This window comes from Octodon degus, unplaced genomic scaffold, assembly GCF_000260255.1.
Source record: "Octodon degus isolate 3935 unplaced genomic scaffold, OctDeg1.0 scaffold00142, whole genome shotgun sequence".
Taxonomy (NCBI): Eukaryota; Metazoa; Chordata; class Mammalia; order Rodentia; family Octodontidae; genus Octodon; species Octodon degus.
In genome coordinates, this window is record NW_004524718.1 from 2979133 (window position 1) to 3005387 (window position 26255).

Here is a 26255-nt window from a genome sequence, read left to right on the forward strand (position 1 = left end):
CTCTTCCTCCTCCTCCTCCTCCTCCTCCTCTTCTTCTTCTTCTTCTTCTTCTTCTTCTTCTTCTTCTTCTTCTTCTTCTTCTTCAAAACAAAGCATACTAAAATGTTTTGCAAGAAAGGTGATCTGAAATCCACTTAGGAGAGGTTGGGCAGGCTTGGAATGCAAACATGTCTTACAGAATGATGAATATTTTGCAACATCTAATATATTATTGGTTGTTAATGGCCTCATTATTATTTTGAAAGTATTTGTTATACAGCAGTCATGCATGAATGAACAATACCTGGGTAAAGGAGAAAAGAAACTGACAATGCTGAAACAATTAGGATTTTGCGAACTTGTAGAGATGAACTCAATAAATGCCTTTTGTGTAAAAGAATGTACACTAGTCTTTGGGGCTCAAGGGCAGAATGTTATGTCTGGATATTGCCTAAAGCCTCATGTGGTCATGAGGGCCAGGCTTTTCAGAGGTGCCTGCATCTAGAGTTTATGATTGATTTATGGTCCAATACTGGGATTAAGGGTACGAGTGCTATACCCACCCTAGTGTGGGCAGTCTACATACAACATAAGCCATAGAAAGATTCCTTCTCCCCCTCCTCCCTCATCTGCTCCTTCTCACCCTTTCCCTCCTTCTCACTCCCCCTCTCCCTTTCCTTCCCCCTCTCCTTCTTCCCCTTGATTTTTCTTCCTCTCCCTCTCCCTCTTCCTCTCCCTCTTTCTGCCTTTGCTATCTTCCACTATCTTAAACTCCTCTGCCACTTGGTCACTTGGAAGCAACTTCTCAAAACAAATTATGAGATGTGTAATTTGGCTAATCCTTTTTTATTCCCCCCATGCATAAGAGTTTTTTTCCTGCTTGTTTTCTTTCTTTTTAAAAAAATATATTTAGTACAGGGTCTACAGGGTCTCACTACATAGATCAGACTCATAATGATTCTCCTGTTTTCAGCCTCTCAAGTGCTGGGATTATCGGTGCTTGCCACCACACCCGGTTTCAGTCCCAGTCTCAGCTAGCTCAGGGGTGTGGTTGGCACTGCACATGGGGGCTCAAACCCCAGACACTGCACTCTGCCTAAGCAGGTGTTTTAGTCTGCTTAGCTATCTGGATAGCCGTTGTTTGTTTTCTAATTGTAGTTTGTAGGTGACAATTGTTTGCTTATGTACTTTCAATGTTTTTCTCATTTACTTGTATAATATATGTATATATACATATTTATACAAATAGGTAAACATTTATGTTTGCTTAAATTTATATTTTTAAGGTTTGCTTTAGACCTTGGTTATGAAAGTTGAAATTTTGCTTAACACATTGCCTTTTATCTTTATGTTTACTGATACAAAAAATAAAGGCTATTAAAAACTAAGACAAGTGGCAATCTTAAAAAGGTATGAAAAGTTTCCCTTATTTCTCAGCAATTTTATTTTACTATTTAAGTATATTCATTATTTACATAATGAGTCACAGGACCTATCACTGAAAAATGTTGGCTGATCAGCAATTATATGTTAGGAATAAACATTAGCTTTTTACAAAAAGCATAATAATTTAAAATAAATATTCTGATAGGATATTATAAGGCTTCTTATAATCCTTACTTTCAGAAGCTATAATCTTTGCCTATATTTTTTGTTAATATTTTGCTTTTATTATCATGAGATGAATGGCTAATTTCCCTAATAAATGACTGCAGGCTTGTTTTATCATTGCCATTTAGTTTTATGATTATAATTTAATCAATAGGGCTGTATTTGCTGCCCTCAATGAATCATATTTCCTTAAATGTTTATTAATATGCTTTATAAGACCAATACCATTTATGCCTGATTGTCTGAAGGTCTTTTGATGAATTGAAATGTATTGTGAGTTGAATCTTACAGAAATTAGCTTACTATTAGTTTGTAAATCATATAAAGAACTATAAGTACAATGTATAAAATATTGTATAAATCTCCACTGGTGATGAATGTATCAGTGACATCTGTGACTCATATAGATACAGAAACATAATAGCCGTTTTCTTCTACTATCGGTATGACTGCTATTTATTAAGCACATACTATGTAACATGCACTAACTGAGCAATTTTACTTTTTTAATTTACATTTCACAACTTTTACAAAGACATTATGATTATAAAACTTTTTTAGAGACAATGAAAATCTTAAGTATTTGATGCAGGCTGTATAAGCTAGTGAATAGGAAGGACATTTTATATCCAGTTCCAAACTCATCTGAGTTTAAAACAATAGCTCAGAATTCTGTTTGTCTTTAGTTTTTGTTGCTGTAACAAAATACCTGGGCATTCTTTGGGAACATGCAAGACAGCAGGGGATATACTAAGTTCAACTTATTAAAATCTACTCACTCAAATGCAAGCCCATTCCCATGAGAAGTAATTCACTCTCCAGAAAGACAACACCCATTCATGAGTACAGTCCCACAGACTAATCACCTCTTAAAAGTCCCAGCCAACACCCCTGCTTTAGCAATCAAACCTCAGTATGAATTTTATCAACATTCAAACCATAGGAACTTCTTTATAACTCTTGGGATCATTTTGCCTAGAGAATACAATGTAAAAATGTCATTTTAGGCATTCCAGTCTTGGTTAAGCCTGTGGAATCTGAATCCTTTGAATAAGGCACATGAGATGAATATAAAGACATAAAACTTCAATTTTATTAACATATAATGATGAAGAAATATTAAGAAAATTAGGCACCTCAAATTCTCAGTGCATTCTCTTCATGTAAGCAAGCTGTAGGAAAGTGACATTACACATGGATAATATCTACATCCTGAAAGAAGAAAGTCACAACAGGAAAATACACTTACCTGATGTGAATGCTTAAAGAGATCAGGATGTATATTTTTAATTAATTAATTAATTAATTGGTGGAACTGGCGATTGAACTCAGGCCCTCGTGCTTGCCAGGGAAGCACTTATTCTACTGAGCCATCTCCCCGGGCCCAGGATGTAAATCTTTCACTTGTGTCTTTTATTTATGTCATGGAAGTAAATAACTAGTGTTATTTACCACTAGTCTGGACTGCTTGAGTACTTAGACCAAGGTTCTCTTTGGACAGTTCTTGGAGGTGCATTGCTAGAACCGTAGACATGGTTCTGTGACCATGTCTATCCATGACTTAAAGCTAAACTTTATTTAATCAACATTCTATTTAAAACTGTTAAACTTGCAGCAAAAATGCAACAGGCCAGAAGAAGAGTCTGCCTCTTTTACAGTATTTTGTAGATATGCATATTGTGTGATGCCCATAAAGAAGGCAGAAGTTGAGAAAGAGGAAACTGGAAAGCAGGAAACTCTCAAGACATTGCAAAGATGACTAAAGCCCGCAATTATCACACCTAAGGAAAATATTGAAGAAGAATGGGAGTCCTCTGTCTGTTGTAATTGTTTCCCACTTTGTGGGTTTCCTTTACTCTGTTGGTGATTTATATCGCTGTGCAGAAACTTTTCAAAAAGATGAGATCACAATTATTGATTCTTTAAAGTATTTCCTGAGCAATTTGTTTTTTTTCATGTACTTTTTACCTGCCCAAATGTCCTTAGGATTTCTACCTACTCTCTCTTCCAGAAAATTCAGTGTTTCAGTTTTAGTACTTAAATCTTTGATCCATTTTAACCATAGTTTTGTGTAAGGTGGTAAGCATGAGTCTATTTTAGGCCTTCAGCATGTGGAAAGCCAGTTTTTTTCCAGCACCATTTATTAAAGAGGCTATCTTTCTTCCAATGAACATGTTCGGCCCCTTTATCAAAGATGAGGTGGCTGAGTGTGTTTGTAGTTGTGTGAACAAAATAAATTTGTCAGGAAATGTAGATGATGGATATGATGTATTAGGCCCTAAGGGAAAAAAATGAAAGTATATTTTAATGTTTTAAACAGTGATTTAATGCTGTACCTTATTCCCTGTCCTAAAAACAAAAACAAAAACAGAACAGTGCTGTGCCTTCCTACTCAGTGTGTGGTCTATGGGGTAATGTTAGCTTCATCGTGGATGTTAGAAATTCAGAATCCACACCACACTGTCCACCACCTAGATTAAAATCTGTATTTAACAACATCATGTGATTCATATCAGTTTGTGTATTAATATGTGAGAAGCACTCATGGAGTGCTTTGACAATGTTTTAGAATTTTTATTTTTAATGTCTTTTTTTCTACATTTTTAGGGAAGGGTCTACAGGGTGTTCAGGGTCTCACTACTAGATCGGACTCATAGTGATCCACCTGTTTACAGCCTCCCAAGAGCTGGGGTACAGGTGTGTGCTACTATGCCCAGTCTCAATTGCTGTCTCAGTGCACCTTGGGGGCGGGGCTGGCACAACTGACCCGGGGATCAGACCCCTGGCCCCGTGCCTGCTTGCAGGTGCTTTAATCAGCTGAGCTATTTGGCTGGCCCTATTTTTAATATCTAAAAAGAGATGAACAGTAATGATTTTGTAACAATTTATTAAAATTGCATTCTAATCCAGATTCGATACATGCTTAATAAATGTTAACACATATTCTCTTGATAAAAGTTTGTCTTCGGGGCCAGGGAGATGGCTCAGTAGAATAAGTGCTTCACTGGCAAGCGCAAGGGTCTGAGTTCAATCCTCAGTTGCGCCAAAAAAGAAAAAAAAAAGTTTGTCTTTGGTAATTTTTCTTAAATCTGGAAAATTTTTGAGAGAAATTTTTAGAAAATAAAAGAAATACATGTCAGCAAAAGTGGATGAGTTATTTATTTGCCACCCTTGAAAAGAGATTATTAAAATCAATAAATTAGGGAGCCGGGGAGATGGCTCAGTGGAATAAGCACTTCCCTGGAAAGCACAAGGGCCTGAGTTTAATCCCCAGTTCTGAAAAAAAAAATCAATTACATTACAAACTTGTCCTTAGAGGTATTGTAGTGGACACCCTCAATGCATTGAAGAGACCCCCCCATCAGTCTAGACCACCTTTTTCTGTAACATCTACTGATTTCAGACTGCATTCAAAAAATCTTGGGATCCTAAAATGCCAGAATGAATGATAGAGAAAAATGTAAAAAATAATTTGTCACAAAATCTGAAATGAGAACCTGCAGCATAACTTCCAGGAAATCAGTGGGAAGACAGTGGAGTGGTAAGCAGCACTGAACCAGCCTCTCTGAGACTTAGAGTCCTGACACTGGAATGGGGAAGAGAAGAGGGAAGAAAAGGGGTCCCTGGGACACATAAGATCCTAAATAAGCACTGGAACCTGCAGAAAGAGAAAGGACAGGGGCCTTAACACAAAAGAGGGAGGTGGTAAGCAGTGCTCTTTTCCTGGGTCCTGGATCATGGCATGGAATTCCTGAGGTAGCATAAACCTACCTGCAAAGGCACAGTGATTACTGTTGACTCCAGAGACCTCCATAGAGAAAAGCACCAATGGACCAGAGCAATGGACACAGTAGACTGCTGTGGATGTTGAGTTATTCTAATGTAGAACATTCATCCCCAGGAAAGCGTGATTGGCTGGTCAGTATTTTGGAATAAAATATTAGGACTCAGAGCAGCAGTACATCATCTCCATTTCATGGCTCCTAGTATCAGGGTTCAGCTGTGGGAGACACCCAGGGTCAGGGAGGAAAGTTCAAGCCAGGAGGAAGTACCCAGATTGTGAACTAGACAATTCATACCCTAGCTTCACAGCCAGAAACCAGAAGCAGCTGAACTTCAGTGGAGTTGAAAATACAGGCTTGCTAGAATTCTCCACTACACCACCATCGTTCTGTTGCAGAGTTACTGCGGTCACTCAGCAAGGAGCTGGGCTCTGCATTTTTTGTGTACCGGTGACAGCAGAGATACATCCTGAAGTGCCCATTATTTTTTCTTCTTTAATTTGCCTATTTTGTCTTTTCTCTTGATTAGTTTTCTTAAATGTGAGTGTGAATATTGTTTCTAGTTTTGTTGTTGTATACAATGATGTTACTCTTTAAATTCTTTAATGAAATTGAAATGAAAGAAATACTCCCAAGTTCATTCCCAGAAGCAAGAATTATCTTCATGCAAAGCTAGAGAAGGAGCCAACCTAAAAATGAGAATTACAGGATAATTTCTCTAATTAATATGTATATTCATTATATGCAGCAAATCATCAAATTATATACTATGACCAAGTAGGATTCATCCAGGGATGCAGGGATGGTTCAACATATGCAAATTGATAAATGTAATACACCATATTAACAGAGCCAAGAATAAAACCATGCAATCATCTCAATAGATGCAAAAAAGCTTTTGACAAAGTCCAATGCTCAGTCTTGACTAAAAAAAATTGCAAGAAGTTGGAATACATGGTCTTTATCTCAATCTGGCAAGAAACATGCATGAAAAACTGATAACAAAAGTCATACTAATGGTTAAAAACTGCACATTTTTCACTCTAAAATCAGGAACAAGGTAAGGATGTCCACTATCATCACTCCTATTCAAGAGAGTTCTGTAAATATTAGTCTAAGCTTGGTGTCTTCCACAGCTGCACCTCAACCTGACATTTAGAGCCTCTAGATGGAGCCAACCCACAGCTACTCTGAGTTTTGAATTGAATGGGGTCCTTTCCAACCCATAGGGTCTGCTGCTTCACTCCATAGGGGTGTTCCTCTGTGGAAGCCTTCCGGGCTGCCAGCAGTCACTGTACCTCTGCCAGTTTGAGCCACCTCTCCCATGCTGCAAGCCAAGTCTCAAGTCTCAGAGAGAGTTCCACTTACCACCTCTGTCTTCTGTGTTGAGGCCTCTCATCCTTCTCCACATGAGCTCTGATTCTTGGTTCAGATTCTTGCTGGTTCCTAGGGATCAACTTCCTTTATTCTTCTCTTCCTCATGTTGCTGTATACTAGCATTTGGTCTCCAAGTCTCAGGCTTTTTGTTTGCTGTTCACCACTCTACCATTTCCGTGGAAGTCTTCCTTATAATGAATGTGATCATTATATTTATATAAAATGTACCAATAAAATTAAATTTTTAAAAGTATTGGAAGAGTTAAAAAATGAAGAGAAATGATAGAGAAAGGATGTGTGAAGAGAAGGAAGGAAATGATGAGCTAAACCCAGTAGTACCATCAATTATGCTCTGTAGGGTGTTGGCAGATTTTTTTTTAAGAGAAAGAAAAAACAATAAAACTATACAGAATTTCAAAACAAAATAATAAGAATTAACAATGTTTATTATATTGCATATGTTTGTCTTCAAAATGGTTGCTCAGACTACCAGATACATGCATGCAAAATTGATCAAACAATGTAAGCACTAACTGATCCTTCCAATGAATTAATACAAATTAGTAACACAATTATCTTAGTTATCTTGTATGTATATATATTTTCCCCTACCTTTTTTCCTTTCTCCCATCCTATTGTTCCAAATAAACCACCAAGCATGTTAAGAAAGTCAACAAAGATATTACCATCATCAGAGGGCAAAACTGATATTCAGAAGCTTCTGGGGGAGAATGTCACTGACATTTCCCAAGTTTGATTAAGTAGCTGAAGGAGTGAAGCTTTACAACTAAAATGTAAAGCAAAAACAGACAGGATTTTCTACTAAATGTATCTCTAGTCATCTCAGTTTCAGAACTAGATTAAGATGATATAAATTTGATTTTTTTCTGAAACAGTAGCTAATTTATAAAGGAAGTTAATATCCTGTTTCATAATATTTCTACAATGTTTCCTATAAAATATGTGATTCTCATTTTAAACATAGAGTGTCCAAGTAGAATGCAATAGTATACCCAAACTAGATATGGCAAGGAATAGACACACCCATACACACACACACACACACACACACTGTCCATATAACTGAGTTAGCAAGTGAGTACTTTTAAATGGTTATGTTGGCCATGTTCATACACACAAATTATAAGATAAAATATTTAACAAAAACATGAAATTATAAAAGTTAGAACTAGATAGAAGTTCTGCAATTGAAAAGCATAACAATTGAAATTTAAAATTACCTATTCACTAAAAATGAATAGTAGGGGCCGGGGAGATGACTCAGTGGAATAAGCACTTCCCTGGCAAGTGCAAGGGCCTGAGTTCAATCCCTGGTTCTGCCAAAAAAAAAAAAAAAAAAGAGAAAAAAAAAAAGAATAGTAGTAAATTAGGCATAACTGACAGGAAACTTAATGAATTTCTTGTGTATGCTAGAACAAAATACTGAAAATGCAACAGGGAGCTGCAAGAGATTTGGAAGTACAAACGAGAAGGTAAGATAGAGGATTTAGGGGGAAATTCTAGCAGGTGTGTAATTTGAATGCTAAAGGAAGCAGAGAATATAAATAGAAACATTTGAAGAAATGAAAATTTCCACTAATGTCCTGCTATCCAGTACTGTACCAGAGATTCTAACTATGCAATAAAGAAACGATATTTTTTAAAACTAGGCTGGAAAGAAGAAAGTTGTCATTATTTGTAAACACTATGCCTGAAAGTTTGGAAAATGTATAATAATGTACAGTTACTTTCTCTATCCCTCGCTGATTTACTTCACAGCTGAGAACAGTGCCTACTATGCAATCTTTAACATACATCGAATGAATAGAACAACTATATCATCAGTAAAAACAGAAGGTACTTTTAAAATTTCTTTACTAGAAAAATGTTACAACTTCCACACATCATACTAAATTACTAAAGATTTTAAATAGATTATTAGGGCATATTACTGATTCTTACTATTTGAGACAGAAATAGGACCTACTAAGGGCTCAATTTTAATTACTCTAATTAGGGGAGTCCTGATGATAATTTTGAAGTGGATTTCATGGCATGAGACCCATATTAGGGTCTTGAATGCTCTTAACTGCTGCCTTGGCAATGTGAAACAGTCCAGTAAAAGCTCCTGGAGTACAATGTGGATTCATAACACACTCTCCTTTGTGAGAATCTGCATCTGTGGTTGACAGATCACTTCTGAAATTATTTACTCTTCTATGCAAATTCTTTTTAGTGTGTAACATTTTTCTCATAGTCCTCAATGACATTCATGAGGTATGGGTTGCATTTTTTTAACTTCTCTGAGCTATACCAAACTGAAGATAACTCAGTTGACTGTATGTAACTTCTATGTTGCTAGCTATTTCCTATAGGACAGGAAGTCATTTCTTGGGGCCAGGGAGATAGTTCAGTAGAATAAGTACTTGCCTGGCAAGCACAAGGGCCTGAGTTCAATCCCTGGTTCTGCCAAAAAAAGAATTCATTTCTTATCCCTTGTTCTCAACTAGTTCATGATGACATGCTGGTGTGCTTCATTCTACTACTATTATGTAACATTAAAAGAACCCTGGCTATAGAAACAAGGGTAAAATCCAAAGTTAAAGAGCAGGAGAATTTATTATCACTTTGCAAAAAGAATATTTTTTTATTTCATAGTTCCTGTGATATTTTAAAAAATTGGCCTTCACAAAAGAAAGGACTATTGGCATAATCTGATTTACAATGACCTCAGGTTAATACTTTTTATTAATAACATTATGTTGAAGATGACACCTTTAGTCTACCCTTGTTGACAGTGCAGAAGACTGGGTGGCCCACAAATGGCCTGGCATCTCCTGCTTTGAATTGATCCCTTGCCTCTTCTCTTTTGCTACTTATCTACATAGAGAAACAAGTGAACTTTGAAGCCTGTGAAACTGCAGGGCCAAGTTTCAATTCTTGTTATTAATAACATAATAACATGTGCTTGTGTTCCACAGGTCCATGTAAATCTTTAAGCTCCATTTATTCGTGATCAGGTAAATCTGCTGAGCCAAGAGAGACGAGACAATGCTCTGCTTTTTGGAAGTCAACAATGCCTTTTCAGACTTGGAAAGGACATGGAAGTAGGAACTCATACAGGATCAAGATCGAATTTGAATTGGTGGTTTCACCAGGATGCAATCCAGAGCTTAATAATTAACTTAAGGAAAAACTGTTCATAGTTTGTATGACTAGAAAGCTATCAAAATTAAACATAGTTGTCTCAGTTACTCTTCTCTCATTGCTTGGACAAAATACCAACACCCAAAATTAGGGAAGGAGAGGTTTACTTCTCTCAGTTAGTGGACATTTCAGTCTATACTTGGCTGACTGCAAGGCAGAGTGACACATGGAACAAAGCAACTGTTTATAGTGGCATAAAACAGTAAGAGCAGAAAGAAGGAGTTAGGGCAACAGAAAGCGAGTCTGTCACCCTTGTGTTGCATTCAGGCTGTCTGCCCCAGACTGGGTGGAGCACTCACATCCTGTATCCCAGCACTGGATCATGAATTGATCACAAACTCTAGAAGTCTGCCCCATAACTGCATGAAGCTTTCTGGGGACAACTAGACACAAACCATAACAATAGTACATGCAGAAAAGGACAACTTTTTCTCCTCAGTATTTTATTGACTTCTCAATTAAAAATCTCAAGTGTGTGAAAAATTAGATTCCTATTTTCATTGACACATTTCAAAGATGGTTAGTCAGTAGGTGACAACATTGAGAAATTAACACAGTTCTAATTTTTTCAAATTCAACATTGAGAAACTACCACTATTATTGAAAACAAATAACTATTCACTATGAATACCTGCGGAAATAAAATTAGAAACCACAGGAAAGTAAACAATTTGCCACAGACCTCTTAGATCCAACAAAACCACATGTAGGTTTCTATTCTGTGTGAAGTAAGGATAAGGGCACTCATTTAGGAGCAGAATTGACTTTGAAAACTCAGAGTCGATTCAAGAGGAATTTTCATGTGTGGCCATTAGATTTCAGTTCTGTAATGAATGACAGTCCTAGGAAGATTATTCTGCTTTAAGTTTCACCCAAAGACAACTTCAGGAAGCGACCTTTGTGCTGACTTCTGGGCTCTTTAGTAGAGATACTTGCTGTGGGGATTCCACTCAGCCTCTCTGATCACCAGTTACACTGTTGGTTTACTTCATGGAATGACTTTTTCATGCTCAAAACATTGAATTAAAATACATCTCTCCATTGGCTGAAACACAATATTAAGAGTTTTTTTTTTTTTTTTTTTTTTTTTTTTTTTTTTGCTGTCCAAGAAGCAAGTATGTTGTAAATTAAGCTTTTAACAATGTCTTTTACCTTCCCATAGGATGACCAAGGGGTAACATTTATCTTTCCTTTGTTTGGTCATTAAAATATAAATGATATCTGTGATGTGCTAGATACTCTGCTCCCATTGCTGACACCACCGTCATCATGGTAATTCTTCAAAAATGTATAAAAAATATCCTGGCTTTTAATATTCAAATAAGAGTGAGACTGACTTGGGTACATTTTTTGAGTTCAAATATTCCTTGAATACTTTCTACATTTTTATCTCCATAATTTTAGATCAGGTCTGGGTATAGTGGTGCATTCCTACAATTCCAGGTCTGGGAGGCTGAGACGGAATTTATTGTTGAAACTCTTTACTCTATTAGAGGATGGTCAAATCCCTATTTATGATCTGTAATTGGATATATATATATATATATATATATATATATATATATTTCCTGCTCTATATCATAGTACTACAACAAAGTACTCAGTGCCCAAAGCTAAAGAAGGAAAGGTTTATTTCATTCTATAATGAATGATGACTCTAATACAATGATTCCCTTTGAAGTTTCATTCAAAGACAATTTACCACTATTGTAATTGAAAACAAGTAACTATTCACTATGTTTTCTCATTGTTGAGACAAAATACTCAGTGCTCAAAGTTAAAGAAGGCCTACAGTTTGTGGAGGTTTCAATTCATACTTGGCTGGCTCTAAGGCATGGTGGGTTGAGGCATCTCAGAGGAGAATGTTCTCAGCAGGCAGAAGGCAGAAACCAGAAGACAGCAAGTCATATGCTCTGAGCTCTAAGCAACAGGCAGCTGCCTTCTCTCTGTCCCTGTCTTATCTAGGCTTCCCACCCTTAGGGCAGCTGGCACTCAAACCCAGGGCAGGGCAGCCTTGATCCTAGCATGATACCATGAATCAATCCCAGCATCACACCTCTGATCCCAGCTGCACACGCCCTAGATCTAGCCACCCCGAGAAAGCCCCACCTATGACTGCATGAGACGCTACAGGAAGACATCTAGATACAAGCCATAACACTTAGAAAAAGATTGGTGCCTTCAAAAGGGCTGTTAAATCAAACCTATAATGCTACATAAGAAATACCACCATCAGTTCCCTTTTAGCAGGGCGAAGATTAGACAGCATGTTTTTGTGTCTCATCTAGAATTCTCTGCAGGCTCCTGACGGCACAGTTATTGCTTCCTGATTTTTATCCCCCTCATAGACCAGTGCACTTTGCACTGGGGTAATTGGCCTTATTCTTTATTCAGTTGGGATGCTAACAGCTGAGTATTGGCAGGACCCTCTTTGGAGTGACCTTCCTATACTGGGTCACTTTCTTTCTGTAAAGTCAGACAGAGAAAACATGTACGAAGCTACTGCACTATAGAGTTAAATGTGCTATTGCTCTCTGGTTGTGCTGCTGTGCCCTTTGTGTTTGAAGATGAGAGTTCCTGAGACACCATCTAGATTGCAGCTGATGGCAGCCTAACTGACCAGCCTGTATACTTAGATTAATTCACCAACTTTTCCACATTTCACAAAGCTTCTTCACAAAGCTCATTGTGCAGCCAAACTCTGAAAGAGTTTCTTGACCTTGTCTGTGAATAGAAAAGTATGAATTGGAATTATAAAGAAAGAAGGATAAGTTATATAATTAGGAAATGCAATTTTAATAAGCTTATTATATCATAACATTTTATTTCAAGATATTTAGTAAGTGCAAATCATAAAAAGTAGTAATTCCACTAGAGAATACTGCTGTTGTGATTCTACCCATCTTGTCTATTTCCACATTAAAAGCACTGGGCGTGTAGCTCAGTACTACAGACCTTGCATGGCAAGCATGAACCTACTGGTTCATCCTCTAGCACCACAAAAAGAGACATGAAAAACCAATGAATTATCATAGACAAACCATATTAACTTGATTTTTAAGTGTACTATAATTTATGGTGAATATCTTTCTTGCTACATTAGAATGTTTCCTAATATATGTCTTATAATCTTATATTATTATATACACAATATTTTCATTATTCTATTGATACCTATATGGTATTATTCAAATATAGTAATGTATTACATTATTATCCTTTGTTTCCAAATTTCCATTACTGTACATAAAACTGAGATTAATATCTTTAAATTTGCATAAGTATTTGCTTAGAGTAAATTCCTAGAGGTATACAGAATTGAAAACATTCATGTATATAATACTAAAGTGCTGTTTTAAACATTCCAATGTTTTTTCCATGGTAATATATTTTTTAAAATATTCTTTTCCTTATGCCCTCATCACTCTAGTCTTTTGGCATATTCTTTTTTTCCCCATTTCTGGGTATTGAATTGGGTGTTGAGTGCTGGGTCTTCACACTGACCTACATACCCAGCCACATTCTTATTTTTTATTTTTTGTTTTGAGAGAGAATGTTGCTACACTGTTCAAGCTGAGCTTGGACTTGTGATCTTCCTCCTTCAGGCTCCCAGAGTACTAGGACTCTATGTTGTGTTGCCATGCCCAGTTTCCTTTTTTTCTGGTTCAAATTTTGTAGTTGACAAAGTGGTTGTACATATTTATATGTGCAAATACTGTTTTGAAATATATTTATTCTGTGGAATGGATCAGTGAAGGCGACTAATAAAACAATTGCATCATGTAGTGTGTTGCTCAGCATTTCTTTTTTCTTTTCTTTTTTTTTTTTTGGTGGAAACCTGGATTGAACTCAGGCCCTTGCACTTGCCAGGTAAGCCCTTATTCTACTGCGCCATCTCCCTGGCCCCTCAGCATTTCATTGCTGGAATAACGCACCTGCTACTCACAACTTAAAGAAGGAGGGGTCGATTTTGGCTCAGGGACTCAGCAGTTTCAGGGCACCTCCAGCAGACTCCAAGGCAGAAACACCATGCAGAGGGCCATGGTGGAAGAAAATTGCTGAGCTCGTGGCAGCTAGAAGCAGTGAGAAAGTGTCCAAGCTGGAACTAAAGCTGCACCTCTCAAAGGCCCAGGCCCAGTGAGTTACCAGTTTCTCTTTGTCAGCGCTACGTGACTGAAGTTATGTTGCAGAACAATAGGCAGTTGGAAGTGCATTCTTGGTGTTGTTAAGTGAAACTGTAGGTAGGCAACCTAGTGATGTTAATATGCACCCTGCTTCTAAAGCAGCAACAGGATTCTAAGTGCATTAGTGCCTCAACTACTTACGAGATATTGCTTCACCTGGTCTGTGCTAAAGAATAGGGTGCACCTGGGCAATCGTCTCCTCAATGGAGCTCCCACACATGTGACAGCCAGCTGAGGCTGAATGGGTCATTGTGAAATAAAGCAAAAACAACAGAGATCCAGGATGTCACACCATTAATCTTCCTGGCAGAGTTCTAGAATGGGCAAACAAATGTACTTCCTTAAACCAGTATTTGTTACTGTCTAGTCCATGACATTTCTCCTTGATGAATGTTTGAGTCTCTTGAAAAAAGAGACAAAACCTATTAGCAGTTTTTCCCTGTGAAGTCTATGTGTGATGGAGCTTAGGATTGAACTCAGGGCCTTTACACTGAACTACACCTTCAGTTCTTTTTAAAATTTTAATGTGTTTTTATTTTGACACAAGAGCTTGCTAAATTACTGAGTTGCTCAGGATGAGTTTGCACTTGTAGTCTTTCTGCCTTAGCCTCCCAGAGGGGCTTCCTCCCTGTGAAGGTTTAAAAATTCCTCTTTTCTAACAGTGCTTGTTAATTTTTATTATTCAGCTGAGAATATATGTGAGTAAGAGGAGAATCCAATCAATGTTTATGATTCTTATGAAGATGGCTAATATTTCTTTTAAACAGAACTTTGTTAAATCCTGTTTTATTACTTTATTTTCTTCAGCAAATGTGCCAGTACTCTTTTTTAGTATTATTGAAATATGTTGTAAAAATATTTTAAATGTGTCTACATTCTCTTTCTTCAAAATATGGAGCCCTAGCCGAATGTAGCTTTGCTGAATTAGGAAGAATGCAAACTTTTCATGATACAACTTATCTCTATGTTGCCAAAGCAAGTAATCTTTTGCGGATGGGTAGTATATAGAAGCAAATTAAAATCCTAAGGAATATTAAATCAGTGCTTACCATACTGGAGCCTTTGTCTTGGTGAATAATATGTCACACTCTCAAAAACATAGCTACTTTACAGGCAATAGGTGAAATCCATGTTGCCATTGAATCTCATGACTATTTATTTAAAAATTAGTGGCTTTCCTTCATTGATATACTCATAAGTCAATATCCATACACAACAATATGTCTTGTGACAATTTTTATGATCCTGAAATTCATTTCCAAATAGACTGCACTCCAATGCAGTACAAAGCCCAGATACTTGTGCACTTGCAATCTTTATTTCACATTGTTCTCTTTTTCCTACACATCTACATGCTCCGCAACTCACAGTGAGTTATTTCCTAAGAAGCACATTGCAGGTTGAAAATATAAGTTGAAGCTATATTTAGTAAATCTAATTACCAAACACAGTTTTTCCTAGCCTGCTTTCGATGTGCTCAGAATTTTTCCTTGCATTAGTACCATTGGGCAAAAATCGTCTGACAGAAAACTTATTTTTATAATAATATATTACATATTCCGCACCATCTGTTGTATATTGTGGCAACCAAATCCTGGGTATCAATTGTTCACCCTGTAATCATATGGCTAACTAGAAAAGGAGGCCCCCCTACTGCTATCTAACATCATGAGAATGTTTTTACTGCATACCAAAATTCTAAATATGATTTCTACTGACTGCATTTCTCTCACATCAATGTAAAATTAAAATAGTGTAAGTCAAATCACTATGCATTGTGCACTGTGTTTAGTGTGTATGTATATTATTTCCACAGTCACTCCATGAGTCCTCTGCATTAGTGGGCATTAATGGCTGCAAAATGTGCAAATGTGTGTGCACCAACAAAATATCCTGTCATTTATCTCTACTTATTCTTAAAGATTTTTATAATTTTACTATTGTTTCAGTGTACATTAGAGCCTGGCACTCAGATATTTTGGCCATCAGCCAGGCGAATGTACTTAAAATTTTTTTCTTATTAGCAGACGTTTTTAGTCCGCATGTTTACTTTCCTTGTGTGGAGCTGGTGTGCACACGTAACACAGCTTCATTCCTCTTTCTAGCCTCTCTCCCTCTAGTGCCTCCCCTCCCCTCCGTCTCTTGGTACCTTTCCCACTGGAGAACGCTCTGTCTCCCTACTTCCAATTATCTACCTTTTGTTTTGCTCTTTATTTATATTTTGGGTTTCTCATGTAAGGGAAACAGTGTGATGTTTAAGATTGTGTGCCTGATTTACTTCATGTAACATTGTGGGCTTAAGGTGCTTCTATTTCCCTATAAATGACTAAAATTAATTGTTCTTTATGACAGAGCTCTACCTCAATGTGTATAAATGCCAATTTTCTTATCCATTCATCTGCTGATGGACTTATAAATTCAGCTGTTATGAACTGTGCTGCCATAAATGTGGACGTGCACATGTCTTTAAGTTTCTATCATCTCTGCATTTTAGCTACCACTTAAAAGATTGGTGGCAGCTTTAGGCCTTTCTCTTCCTCTGTAGCACCAAACATAGGAAAGGATAAAAATAAAACAACAAAACAAACAAAGAGATTATTTAGGACTTTGTCAAGAAATTCTTGATGCTGAATCCCAAAGTATTCTCTGACAGCCTGTGAATAAAGACAAAATAAAGTTACTCAAAGTCCTTGTAGGAAGGAGAGTCAAAGTTGTTATTATTATTATTATTATTATTGGAAGATATTAAGATGGTTTAGGATTTAGAAATTATTTAAAGTATCTTTCAGGGCACAAAAATTAATGGCATTGGGCAGAATTCATAATACAGTACTTTAGGATTGGCAGATTCATTGAGGTGAGGGGTTAAAGTAATAAGTAAATCCTTAATTGATAAACACCCTCTTTACAAAAATGGGCAAGTTGTTATCTCTGATAATTTTAGTTGTGGGAATTTTTGTGAAACAAACTGTAAAGTTATTTACTGGTTTAGTCTAATCCCGGGAGAAATTTCTTTTCTTTTGACAAAATTGTTTTCAGTTCTCATTATGATTGTCTTTAATTTTCTATAGCAGCAGAAAAGGTAATGCTACTCTTTGAAGGTGGCTCACCAAGCCATGTATCCAAACTCTAATCCCCACAGCAGTGGTAGGGTGGGGGCATGGTTGGGTTTGTCCTGTTACCAGACAGACATCAGCCATTTGCACCACGGGTGTGGGCGGGGACAGTGACGTCACCATCAGCACCGTGGGTGTGGGTGTAGACAGTGATGTCATCATCAGCATCGTGGGTGTGGCGGGGACAGTGACGTCATCCATCAGCACCATGGGTGTGGGTGGGGACAATGAGAGTGACTGATTTTGAAGGCAGGCATGGCCTCCTCCTGCTCTCGCTCTGGAACTCATTTTCCCACTTCCCACCACTCCGGTGCTGCAAAGACCTCGCCAGATGGAAACAGCACGCTCTTGCCCTTCTCAGCCTCCAGATTGCAATACTTCTTTCTAAATTTCCTAGTCTCAGGCATTCTGTTATAGAAACACAAAATAGATTAAGATGCTCTTATTTAAATAAAAATAAACTTATAACTTGTTTAAACTAGTTCCTGTTGGCTACTTTTTACTTTTCCTGAGTTATGAGCACATCAAAATTCATAAATGAATGGTAGTACAATTTTAAAGCTGGTTACATGGGATAAATATCATGTAATACAAAAATATAATGACCTTTTATATAATTAAACTTGGATTGTGATACATCCCTTACAATTCCCCTGTCGATAATGAAGAGAAAAACAAGCGCTACCTGGCAGCACTATTTGATTTCCTCAGTCCTAAAGCAAAGCCCTATCTTCCAATATTGTTTATTTTATATGTTTGAAATTACACAATGAATAGAATTTTTCAGAAAAATTTGAAAGCTGTTGAAATAGCAGATTTTCATTAAATGCATTAATATGCTAAAATTATTTAAACTAACTCAAGGAGATATATTTTTCCCTTTTTTCTTTTTGCAATATTAGAGATCAGACTCAGAGACTTTGCATTGAGCTTTATCCCCAGCCCTTATTTTATTTTGAGACAGCATCTCAAAAAAATGCTAAATTGCCCAGAATTAGGTCTTACTCGCAATCTCCTGACTCAGCCTAGCCAAGTTCTGAGATTACAGGTGCACAACAATGTATATTATTTATTCTCATTTATACATTTTATGGTATCACAGCAATAAAATACTAAATAAAAATAAGGTTGATATTTTATGGTCTAAATTATATATGCCATTTTCCTTTTCATTGTATTATTAACATAATCATAAACTCACTTTTATATTTTAATGAACTGGTAAATAATGGCTGGGAAAAATAAAGACTTCCTTTCCTTTTGAAGCAAGGCATGATCAAACCATAACAGTATTATCGTTTCCTAATTTCTATTTTTGGAACTCCCACTATGTGCCAATGGTATTCAGTATATTATTGCATTCTATCCTGTTTGAAGCATAGGACAAATAGCTAAATCAGTCTTTGTGGGAAAGCATAGATTTCAACGGACACTTTCATCTGCTTTCTAGGGAAAGTAGTTGAGCCAAACAGGCAGTGCAGGGCTACATTTCATAGTGGTCTGCACCCAGCTCAGCTCTGCTGTCTGCTGAATGTTCAGGCAGAAGCAGGATTTCACTTCATCTTGGCAGGGGGATCCCAGAATACTAGTAGTTACTCATGGACTCCTAGAATTTGCTCCCTCAGCACTTGTGACCCCAGAGTGAGAGCATTAGAGCTGGAAACTGCTGCAGGGTAGCAGAATAACTTTTAAAAATAACAACATAGAGTGAATTTTTTTTTCTTTGGTGGTACCAGGGATTGAACTCAGGACCCTACACTTGTCAGGCAAGCGTTTATTCTACTGACCTATTTCAACAGCCCTGAGTGAATTTAATATGTTTTCCAAGTTAAACTTTTAGTCAGCTATCTAAAGAAAATCCAGTGGAAAATTATTTTGTTCTTATGTTTCTGTAGTTCTTTCTTTCCATAAAGCAACATAAAATCTCCTTTCTGGTTTTTCCTCTGAGGCTATATAGGGCCCATTAACCTTTGTCATGCAGGTCAGTGATTTTAAGTCCTTAAAACTAATGAACTGCACTCTAAGTACCTTGGGAAAGGCAGGACATCACTGTCTCACAGAAGCCCAACTACACACTAGAAAATTTCTTTCAATTGTCTAGCTTAGTAATATAGAAGACTTTTTGAGAATAACACAGGTAACTCACGTACTTTTCTTGGTTTTATTCTGATTTTTAAAAATAATTTTTAATTGGATTCTTCTCACATTTTCTTTCTTTATAGTCTAGTAACAAAACGCCACTGAGATTCTTCTATAAATGTTATGTTCTTGAATATGACTTTGAGAACATTCTATTATTTTAATGAGGCCCTTCTATTATAAATGATTTGTTCTATTTTCAAGATATAGCAAGTACATAGCACTAACCTGTAACTACCTGGATATTTCAGTTTGTATACATGTAAAGAGAGCTTTAACTGAATTATTATTTGAATATGCTACACACTCAGCTTAGTGTATTTTTCATGGTTTTATAATTCTTAAAATATCTCTAAAATTTAAGTGCATTTTTTTTGTTTTAAGGTTCCAAACCCTTAGATTTCTGTTTTTAGTGTTTGCTGCTCTTAAACTTGGAATACTGAGTTCTTGGGGATGGCCAGGTAGCTCAGCGGACTAAAGTACCTGCTTAGGCAGATTCAGGGACCAGGGGTTTTGATACCCGGCATGCCATGCCAGCCTCACCCCCGGAGCGCACTGAGACAGCGACTGACCTGGTTGTGGTGGTGCTCACCTGTAATCCCAGTGCTTGGGAGGCTGAAAACAGGAGTATCACTATGAGTCTGATCTGTGTAGTGAGACCCTATAGGCCCTGTACTAAAAACATAAAAAAATATGGATTACTAAGTTCTCATTTTTCTATACTTATAGTTCTTCTTTTTTATATTTTTTATGGGGGAAAAAGTATGTATTTAGATTTAGCCAGCTGGACTCAGTTTAGATGACCCCAATTTTGTTGGTAACATCCAATGCATCATAATTGGGAGCCAGTCAAACATATGCCTTCTTCTCTCCATCAGGCCTGATGAGGGTATTGACCTTGGCAACATCAATGTCATACAGCTTCTTTACAGCTTGTTTTATTTGGTGCTTAATAAATTTGACATCCACATGTGTTTATTCCACTTATGAGTATAGATAAGATGCATCCACTTATATGTGAAGGCTTCCAGTTTATTTTTCTTTATAGCTGTGTAATATTCTACTGTATAAAAACACCACATCTTTTTCATCCATTCTTCAGGTGATGGGCATTTTGGTTGTTTCCAAGATTTGGCTATCATAAATTGTGCTTCTATAAACATAGGTGCACATGTATCACTATGATATGATGTTTTCAGTTCTTTTGGGAAACTTCCCAGAAGGGGGATATCTGGACTGAATGAGATTTCCAGTCCTATTGTCTCCCTCATGTAAGAACTCAAAAGAAGAAATAGAAATGAGAACTTACGAATTAAACAAAAGGGATAGAGCAAAGAGAAAAGTTAGGAAATATGGCAGGGGCAAAACAATGCATCTATATAAACAAGATGGTTAAGGCAGTGGTCATAAGAATCTCCATCAGGTTCTTGAAAATAGCAGTTAAATGAGTAGAATTCCCACCCTGAATAACTCTATATGCTGATATTTGTGAGCTAAGCAACTACACTGAGGATCACAATGTGTAATACTCTAAATTCATCCTCTGAGAAGTAGACAAATTTAATCAGATGCCCATTTCTGGATTGGGTCTTTAAATTTTGGGGCTCTAATGTTTTTTTAATTCTTTATAAATTCTAGAGAGCAGACACAAATTAAAACAACACTGAGGTATCATCTCACCCTAGAAAGAATGACTATTATAAAAAATCAGCCAACAACAAATGTTGGAGAGGCTGTGGGGAGAAAGGAACCCTTCTCCACTGCTGGTAGGAATGTAGACTGGTGCAAACATTATGGAAATCAGTGTGGAGACTCCTTAAAATACTAGGACTGGAAATCCCATTCAAACTATTCCCCTACTGGGACTTTTCTGGGAGGATCAGAAAAGATCATATCATAGTGATATGTGTGTACCTATGTTTACAGCAGCACAATTTGTGATAGCCAAATCTTGGAAACAACCAAGATGCCCATCACCTGAGGAATACATGAGAAAGATGTGGTATTTTTATATAGTGGAGTATTACTCACCTATAAAGAATGATAAACTTGAAGCCTTCATACTTAAGTGGATGCACTTGAAGATATACTCATAAGTGAAGTAAACCAGATCCTATACTAAATAAACCAGACTGTACTAAATATCATAAGTCTCCCTAGTATAAGAATTCAGAAGAAGGGGCCATGGAGATAACTCAGTAGAATAAGCACTTGCCTGGCAAGTACAAGGGCCTGAGTTCAATCCTTGGTTCCAGAAAAAAAAAACTCAAAAGAAGAAATACAAATAGGAAAGTATAACACAATTAAAAGGAAAGTGAGAACTTGAGTATTAGACAATGAAGAGAGAGCAAGGAAAAAAGATAGGAAACATTACAGGTGCAAAGCCATACATTTCTATGTACAAGATGGGTAATGCAATGATCCTGAAACTCTTCAGAAGGTTTTTGAAGTGAACAGTTAATTGGTAGGATTCTCACCCTGACTAACTATATATGCTGATACCTGTGAACTAAGCAACTGCATTGAGCGTAGTAATGTGTAATAGTAAGGTCATGCTTGAAGTGCCTGTCATTCTGGTACTCTGAATACATGCTGCTTGTCATGACATGCCAGTTGCTGCTTTGCTGTCTCTTGGGTAGATATTTGTTTAAAAAGGAAAGGGGTGGTGAATGAAGGCAGGGTCAGGAAAAGGGGTGTTGTGGGACTGTCCTGTTACAATGCTGTATATGGTTAGATTTCTAAACTTCTGTGTAAAAACATGTAATTGTTTATTCCTATGTTTTAAAATATATCTTAGTTTTTAAAATTTTTTTCTTCATATTATGTAGGGATTACAGTTTAACATATTATTGAAAAATACCTGTTCCAAAATGGTTAGAATAGATATAAAGTTACATTCTTTTAATGAATAGAGGGATTTGTTCTAATAGTGTTTGTAAATTGAGTATCATTTCTGCATCTTATATAGCAATTATTCATTAGGAAGAATGCATGCAATGTGTTAATTACTGAAACTGTCCTACCAATTTGGTTTTTTTTAAAAAAAGAAAAATATCTGTTCCATGTTATGCCTAAGATGTTTGATACTCAGATAGATAGTGAGGTTAAGCTCAACAGGCTAGGTTGTAGGGTAATAACAATATGCTTCTCCTCTGGAAGGTTAACAACCTAACTTTGCAAACCAAAAATTAGAGAAAAAGGAGGGCTGCAAGGACAGCCAACATTTTGGCCCTAGCCTTCTAAGGTCAGTGAAGACTCAGGACATAGGAGAAAGAACCTGTACCGTAACATCACGTAACTTTGTTGTGTACCAAATTTTCTGATCAAGGAGATTATGGGGCCACAGAAGAAAGTGATGTATGATGTAGAGTGTGCCTAAGGAAAGTCACATGGAGAAAATACTTTCTCTCGGGGTTTCACAGAGAGCAAATTGGTCAAGCAATGACCATGACTCATCCACATGGCTGACACTGACAAAGGATCTACAAAGTGTGGCACAGGGTTTCACGTTAAAGCCTGAGGGGATCTGACTGACCTTACCTGATGTAAAAGCTTTATTTCTTGTTCTATAGGTCTTGTTTTATCTTGGTCTTAACCATCTAGCAGAAAAGTATAAAAACAAAGTATAAAAAGTAAAGCATATTAATATGCTGAGCTATAAAAGACTCAAGTCAACAACTTCTGACATTGCTAGTCTTATGGAAAACCAACTACTATTGTGGACTACTGGATTATACTGGAATTTTTTGCAGAAATTATGCACCTATAATATTTAAATGACAATGGAATACCCTTCTTTGGCAAAACTAAACAAAAAAGGGGATACAAATGAACGACCATTGTGTATCTATATATCCAAAATAGGATAGATATACAGCTACATTTTCTTAATTCAATCAATAGAAAGATTTGTTCTAATAGTGTTTGTAAACAGGACATCATGTCTGCATCTTATATAATGAATAACCACTAAGACAACAATATGCATTGTATTAATTATTGAAATTGTCCTAATCAGATTTGTAACTGTCTCACTGGTTTGTTTCTCAATAAAATTATTGAAAAAAAAATAAATGTACTATTAAAAAACCAATGTGGACCATTGGGCTATGTAGGAGAGCTTCCGGCTAACCTGCGCCAGCAGGACTTACGGGTCCCAGCCCAGGCTCAGCATGAATGAGACTCTCTTCCACAAACTTGGGACACCCCAACCACTCCGCAGCACCTCCCCTACACCACCCACTGACTAAGAATTTCTGTCATGTTCCAGGAACCGCCAGATCCAGTCCTAGCCCAGGCCTGGTGAGTGTGTGGGAGAGCTTGCAGCTACCCTGCACCAGCCTGACCTACTGGTCCCAGCCCAGGTGCAGCATGGGTAAGACCCGCTTCCACCCCCTTAGGACACCCTGCATCACTCCGTAGTAGCCCCCAACCCACCCACCCAGTAGGAATTTCTGCCCCATTGCGGGAACCCCCAGATCCAGTCCTAGCCAGGTGCAGTGAGTGGGTGGGAGAGCTGCCTCTCACCCTCTTTCACCTTGTCCCCTCCAGACTCAGCTCAGGACTGGCATACAGGCCTGAGGTGAAACCCTGCAGCTGCAATCCCTGCAGAATATAGGAGACAGAACCACCCAGCTAGTCCAGGAGCAGAACATCTTGCCAGAGGGGCACAACATGTTCAATGCCAAGGGCAGCAGCAGGAAAGAGCTGAGCAAAGCAGCCAGATCCAAGCCAGGAACGGCTGGATAAATCCAAACTTTGTAGATCTGCAACTGAACTTCAGTAGGTGCTAAGGTTATAACTGCAACAAAGATCCACAGAAAAGGTCAGAAGACAGTGCTACACAAAATGATGAGAAGGAGCAAAATGCAATCTTAGAACACAAGCCCACCCATAACAAGTGCAAAGGACACTAACACAGAACAAACTGGGAATCACACAGCTGAAAGCAATGAATCAATGGCTGACAAAATAAAGAAACAGCTGCAGAAAAGTATAGAGGAACTCAGATTGGAAATAAAAAAAGAAATCCCTGAAATAATAACATCTTCAGTAAAGAATCTAATGCAGAAATACATGGAGGAAACACAATGCCCACCCAGAACAAGTGCAGAGGACACTAGCTAAGCTCAAATGCATGAATTAATAGCATCGATAATAAATAAGCAACAGCAGAAAGTCATAGAGGATCTCAGACTGGAATTCTTTTCTACTGGCTCAGCTCAAATGTACGAATTCATACTGTCAATAGTAAATAAGCAACAGCAGAAAGTTATAAAGGAACTCAGAGAGCAATTCTTTTCTGAAATAAAAAAAGAATTCTCAGAAATCATAGCATCTGAAGTAAAGAAACAACTACTAAAACATAGGGAGGAAACCTAAGCTGAAAAGAAACACTGCAGTAAAAGAATTTATAACTGCTTCTAAAGACATTGATAAAAAAAAATAGAAGAGATTAGAAAAATGACGGATTCCTTGAATGAGCAATACAGGAAAGAAATAGATCACATGAAACAGAGTCAAAGACATATAGAGGAAATTAAAATCTCAATGACAAGCTTGCAAAACCGTTTAAGTGAAAGTGAAAACAGAGTTTCAGATCTTGAAGATGATGGTGCGGCTACTGAAAAGATAAGGAAGGTCTTCTTAAAAACAACGAGGATGCAGGAAAGAAAAATCCATCACCTGCAAGATGATACAAAGACGAACATTGTGACACTAATAGGCATCAATGAGAAAGAAGGAGTCAATACAAATGACATTAAAAAAATATGGGCAGAAGTAATAGCAGAAGACTTCCCAAATATGAGGAAACAATCTGACATTCAGGCAACCGAAGCATAGAGAACGCCAAGTAACCTCAACTCAATGAAAAACACTCCGAGACATATAATAGTCAAGATCCCAGAAATTCAGCACAAGAATAATCTACTGAAAGCCACTAGAGAAAAGAACCAGATCACATTCAAAGGAAAACCCATTAGAATTACGGCTGACTTCCCTTCACAAACCATGCAGGCAAAAAGAGCATGGAGCAGAGTACTTCAAGTCCTCTATGAAAACAAATTCCAGCCCAGACTACTATAACCTGCAAAACTCTCTTTCAAGTTTGAGGGAGAAGTGAAATACTTTCATGACAAAGAACAGATAAAGAATTTCATAATGACAAAGCCAACCCTACACAGGTTAATGAAAGGTGTTCTAGAGAGGGACCAAAATGATCAGAGCTCCACGAATGAGAACAGAAACAACCAATTAAATAGGGCAAGCAATTAAACACAGGAGAAAAAGGAGTAAATAACAGTAGGTAAAAAACATGTCAATCATAAGTCAATACATCTCAATTGTAACCATCAATGTAAATGGACTCAATACACGAATTAAGAGAAAGAGGCTGGCACAGTGGATTAGGAAACAAAATCTAACAATATGCTGTATACAAGAAACACATTTAACTCATAAAGACATTCATAGGCTGAAAGTCAAAGAGTGGAACACAATACTACATGCTCCAGAACCTCAGAAAAAGCAGAGGTAGCAATCCTATTCTCAGACAGTCTCAACTTCAAACCAACAATAATCAAGCGAAATAAAGGCCACTATAGACTTGTTAGGGGAAAAATTCAAAAGGAAGAGGCAACACTCATAAATATGTATGCATCAAAAAAGTGAGCACCCAACTATATAAAACAAATCTTAATGGACATGAAAAATTTAATATCCAATACCACAATTTTAACAGGAGACCTTAACACACCCTTATCCCCAAAAGATAGGTCAACCAGACAAAAACTTAGCAAAGAAATAACAGAACTGAACCAGAGCTTGAAACAAATGGACTTGGTGGACATATACAGAGT

The 26255-nt window shown here is 37.2% G+C and overlaps 1 pseudogene; it reads left to right on the forward strand.

The window, feature by feature from the left end:
- The window catches only part of LOC101585258, a 137335-nt pseudogene that overhangs the window by 63005 nt on the left and 48075 nt on the right, over window positions 1-26255 (forward strand).